The sequence below is a fragment of the Lepus europaeus genome, chromosome 7, assembly GCF_033115175.1.
Source record: "Lepus europaeus isolate LE1 chromosome 7, mLepTim1.pri, whole genome shotgun sequence".
Taxonomy (NCBI): Eukaryota; Metazoa; Chordata; class Mammalia; order Lagomorpha; family Leporidae; genus Lepus; species Lepus europaeus.
This window is the reverse complement of record NC_084833.1, coordinates 42,516,506-42,521,835: the sequence shown is the minus strand read 5'-3', so window position 1 is coordinate 42,521,835 and position 5,330 is coordinate 42,516,506. Positions and strand designations below refer to the sequence as shown.

At 41.2% G+C, this 5,330-nt stretch overlaps 1 pseudogene; it reads left to right on the top strand.

Moving 5' to 3' along the window:
* Window positions 1-615: 615 nt before the first annotated feature.
* LOC133763724 (coatomer subunit delta-like) lies at window positions 616-3,841 on the top strand (annotated as a pseudogene).
* The last annotated feature ends 1,489 nt before the right edge of the window (window positions 3,842-5,330 follow it).

Below are 5,330 nucleotides of genomic sequence, written 5' to 3'. Positions count from 1 at the left end.
AAAATCACATGATCATTCCAATCAATGTAGACAAATCATTGGCTCAAACTCAGTGCTCTAAGTGTTACAGAAGTAGAGGTGAACTACCTCCGTTTACTCAAGGCTATTAACAGCACACCTCTAGCTAACATGATACTTAATGTTATAGACTAAATGCTTTCCCCAATTGGGGATATGGAGGTGCAGTAGGGACTCAAACTCATGTACTTCAGTATGGGGTGTGAGTGCTCCAACTGGTTCCTTCACTTGATCTTAGCCAAAATACCAAGAAGCAATTCCAAGTGGCTTCTTAACCTCTTTACTTTTGTTGAGTTTTGAGAATTCTTTATATACATTAGACACTAGTTATTTGTTAAATACATGCTTGCAAATATTTTTTACCCAGTCTGTGCTTCAAATAAATACATCATTTAAAATAATTATCTATAGAAATTGGACAAAGTGGCTCCAGCCACAGGGCCACGAGGACTGCAGAAGCTGGGGCTCTCCTTCTCTGACCCCAGACCTAGGCCCTGTGAAACCAGAGAACAGGTGCACTCCACCACTGCCCTCACTGTGGTGCTGTTGGCAACAGCAGTCTAAAAAAGCACAAAAGCAGGAAAGGCTATTCTTTTTCTACATTTTGTGGAAATGACCTGAACTCTGATTGAGGGCTTGTCAAGAGCTTTTCCAAAGCTGATGATCACTGGAAAACAACATACATTGGTTGAAACAGAGAATGTGAAATACATCTAGCAGTCTATGGAGAAACTGTGCAAGGCAGTGATCACTACCAAAAGCAGCAATATTTAGAAGATTTGGAAACTGAAACTCTTCTCAAAAGTGATCTCTGAATATTGTCAAACCTAAGAAGAGAATGAATTATCTGAGCACTGTTTTGATTTGATTTTTGCTTTTGATGAAATTGTTACTTTGGAATATTGGGAGAATGTTAACCTGGCACAGATCAGAGCCTTCACAGAAATGGATTCTCATGTGGGGAAGGTTTTCAGAGCAGTTAGAGAGACTCCAGAATGTGAAGCCAAGGCTGAAATGAGGTGTAAAGCAAAGGAATTCAAATACATGATTCTTAAAATTTATAGAAGGCATTGGACCTTCCGGTAAATGTTTTATTAAGTTCTTATCTAAGGGTTGAAACGGTTTGCTAAGTATTCATGTAATATTGCTATTGTCAGCAAGTGATCTAGGACTTGCTCCCTCATTTCTCTATTCTAAGCCCAACTTGTTCTTTCACTTCTCTATTCTCTTCAAGGTAGGGAACTAATTCTATTATGAAGGAATCTGTGGGACGCACAATTTAATCTTTAGACCTTATAAGAGATGGCTGACATTTTTCTGTAATAGCATAGCCAAAATAAGAACTTAAATAATAATCTCATAGCTAGATTCACATCGCCATCAGCGAAGTATACAGTAAGTAGAAAAAAAAACCTCCCTTTCAGACCAAAGGGAAAGAAAGTTTTAAAGTGAGAATATAATTTTCCTCATGGGCATTGTCTACCTTAGAAAACCTACTACAGAACATGCCTGTGACTATAGACTTGTAGTTCAGGCCACCGAAGATTAGAGATGGGACACGGGCACTCCCTTGACTTGCATCCTCTGGTCTGCTTTAACACAAACCAGGAGGAAAAGAAAGCTAGGCATCAGAAGCAATGGGTGGCAGGCCTATTAATGGCTGATCTGTACAGTGATCTGCCCTCAAGGAGACCCAACAGGCCAGTCCACTGCAGTGGCTTTGAATGTGGTAAGCCTGGGCTTCAGCAGAAGTCAGCTTGTGAAGAGCCCTGGCAGCTCTGCCAAGAGTTGGATCACTGGAAATGGACCTGCCCTGGAATCGAAGGATGCCCAGGTCAGAGCCACAGATCTTATTGGCTCCAAGCTGAAAAGCCCTTCACTCAGCCCAACTTCCAAAGTGACCACTGCAGCTGAGGGGATGGTCAAGTAGGGTCAGCAACATTGCAGGCAGAACTGTAAATTTCTTGTTAGAGATGCCACCTGCCTTTACCTGGCCAGCTCTCCTCCCAGGCCAGCCAAGTAATGAAAGTCAACAGAGTGCCTTCCCCTAGGAGGTTCACACCTCCCTTAGGATATACCCCATGTGAAGAGATAGATAGGTCTGGGCCTCTTAACTTACAAGGCCTAAAACCCAACAGATTATTATCAAGCCCCTTCTATCAGGTTCTATTTGCCTCTCAATCAGAAAAATTACTTGTAGCTTAGACAGCACCTTTCTTAGCTCCTCTAATAATGACTCTGTCCTTTGTTCTAGGCCCTGTCTAGTGCACTTGAGCCTCATTCCTTTGTAATCATAACCTCTACTCTACCACCAATGGCTCTACTCCCAACCTGTGTGTACTGATGGTCCTCTTCCCCACTTAATGCTGTATAATTGTTCAGACCTGGTTAAGGCCACTCTTAGGATCATTGGTTACTATCCTCACCCTGTCTTTTATGACCTTGTCTAAATATGATCAGAGTCGGCAAACTTGGAAGGCTTCCATAGCCTTGGCAACTCATGACGACAGCCTAGGGTGGTTACTGGCGCCATAAACTAGAGTGTCAATTTGTTGGGTCAACAACAGGAGCCACTGTGCGCTTGCTCCTGATGTGGGATCTCTGTCCTTGATGTACTGTACATTTGGATTTAATGCTATAACTAGTACTCAAACAGTATGTTTCACTTTGTGTTTCTATGTGGGTGCAAACTGTTGAAGTATTTATACTAAATTGATCTTCTGTATATAAATAGAATTGAAAATGAATCTTGATGTGAATGGAAGGGGAGAGGGAGCGGGAGAGGGGAGGGTTGCGGGTGGGAGGGAAGTTATGGGAAGGGGAAGCCATTGTAATCCATAAGCTGTATACTGGAAATTTATATTCATTAAATAAAAGTTAAAAAAAAAAAAGCAAAGGAATGATAACAGGCCCAAAGAGATGCAAAGACTGGACAAAAAAGCATGAGAATTTGGGAGATTTGGAAGCTTTGCAGTGTCTGGAGTCAGCACAGTTGCCATGATCACATTGACCATCATTGAAACTGATAAACCAAAGATAGCACCTCCATCAGCTAGGTCTTCGGGCCCCAGAAAGGCTTTGAAACTTTGAGCCAAAGATAATTTTGTGCACAAATTGAAATCTGAAGGTGAAATTATCATGTCCTCCAGTATGGGTAAGTGCACTTTGAGGCAATCAAAATGCATGCTCCACCCACTAATAAGGAAAGTGTGCATATGAAGATTGAAGAAAAGACCACACTAAATTGTGGATGATATGGAGGATTATAGAATATAGAGTTACTGAGATGATCATGCTTAAGATCACAGATGACAAATTTGGCTAAATTTGTCTTCATGTGGGAAATAAAGATACAAAATGGGCACAACTACACACTTATGCCAATGTGGATAAATCTTTTCATTGCAGAGTCTCTAATTGGCCTTGAAGAATCCAGAGAAGTCATTTCCTATCAACAGTGATGTAGGGGTTCTAAAGTGGAAACTACAAACCACGGAGGAATCTTTTATTCCACTGGCAATTTCTGGCCTTCAGAGAGTGGAAATGACTGTGATATCAAGAGAGAATATGAGCTACAAGAAGATAATCACCATTCCACTTCCATCTGATGTCCCACCTGTGATTGGCAAGATCGATGGGGAATATCGACATGACAGTCCATGAAATACCTTGGGTGGTGCCTGCCAGTATTCAAGTCTCCTTATCTCCCCCCACCAAATTACTGTAACATACAGGTTACGAAAGTGACTCAGAGAGATAGAACAGTTCCATCTCATTTTCTGCAGAGACCATTTTCCCAGTGGATAGGTACAAAACTCAGTAAAACGAAGAAGAGGGAGCCAAAAAGGAAAATCTTCAAATCAATAAAGAAGTTGACGAGGCCGGCACTGTGGTGCAATGGGTTAAAGTCCTGGCCTGAAGTGCCAGCATTCCATAGGGGCGTGGGTTCTAGTCCTAGCTACTCCTCTTCTGATCCAGCTCTCTGCTATGGCCTGGGAAATCAGTAGAAGATGGCTCAAGTCCTTGGGCCCTGCACCCATGTTGGGGACCCAGAAGAAGCTCCTGGCTCCTGGCTTCGGATTGGCACAGCTCTGGCCGTTGTGGCCATCTGGGGAGTGAATCAGCGGATGGAAGATCTCTCTCTCTCTGTGTCTTTACCTCTCTCTGTAACTCTTCAAATAAATAAAATAAATCTTTAAAAAAAATAAAGAAGCTGACATTGGCTAAAGAGTTTTTCCAAATTTAAAGCCATTGGAAACTTTTTTTCCTTCCTAATACAATGCAGGATTCTCTGTGTGAAAGGACCCTCAGCTCACCCACAGTGCTTCAGTATCATAGAGACATTCTTTGAAAGAGAAATGACACAGACTTAAAGAGAAAGGCTACTGGTATCTTTGGCAGATTTTGCTGGCCAGCAGGAATGCAAACTTTCCAGAGAATGCCCCAAATTAAACACCTCCCAAATTGCTACTTTATTCTAGTCCCTAAATATAGATACATTTCACACTTTGTTTTAAAAAGATTTTCTTTGTAGAAGATTTTAATCTTTCATTTTCCCTTAATTACCTTCAGTTTTTTCTTTCCATACATTCTATGAAGCACTGGGATCATCTCTATATACTCATTGTAATGGTTTGTCATTTCTGGAAAACATTTAACCCGTTCTTGGTTTTTGGACTATACAGGTGAATTGTGTAACAAGAATGAGGTGCAAAAGTTAAAAGCTGTGGTGATCTTTTGTCGTTTTCACTTATCCATTCATCCTTCCATTTCTTTGACAGGTTTTCCTTATAAGACCCATCTCTCCAGTTTAGAATAATGCTGTGAATCCCATTCAAGTCAATATTAATGATAGCTGAATTGCAGCTTTCAAATGGCAGCCATCTCTTCAAGATGTCTTAGAATAAAAAGGTTATGTCCATTCACACCCAACTGCAATCATGTCTGCTACTAATGCTACCCAGGTTTCCAATTATCCACATTTTGAGTACTTAAGCTAAAACATAACAGTTTGACAGTCTTTGTAATCTGTTCACATTCCTCAAGCTTATCACCCACCTATTCCTGGTTGCTCTGTAATCAGTACCCTCCTTTCTAGCAGAAATGTGGAGGGTGGGGGTTCAGTGACTTTCTGTATCAATCTCATTGGCCCTGAACTATCAAATAAACTCCATTTCTGCCACTAGACTTTCAGTATTTCAAGAGGCAGCTGATTATATTTTTATGTGGGGATTATCCATGTATATCCCATTTTCTTTCACCTTGCCTGACACTTTCCACCTGTCTCTTCTGATCTCTGAAATCCTTTCTTC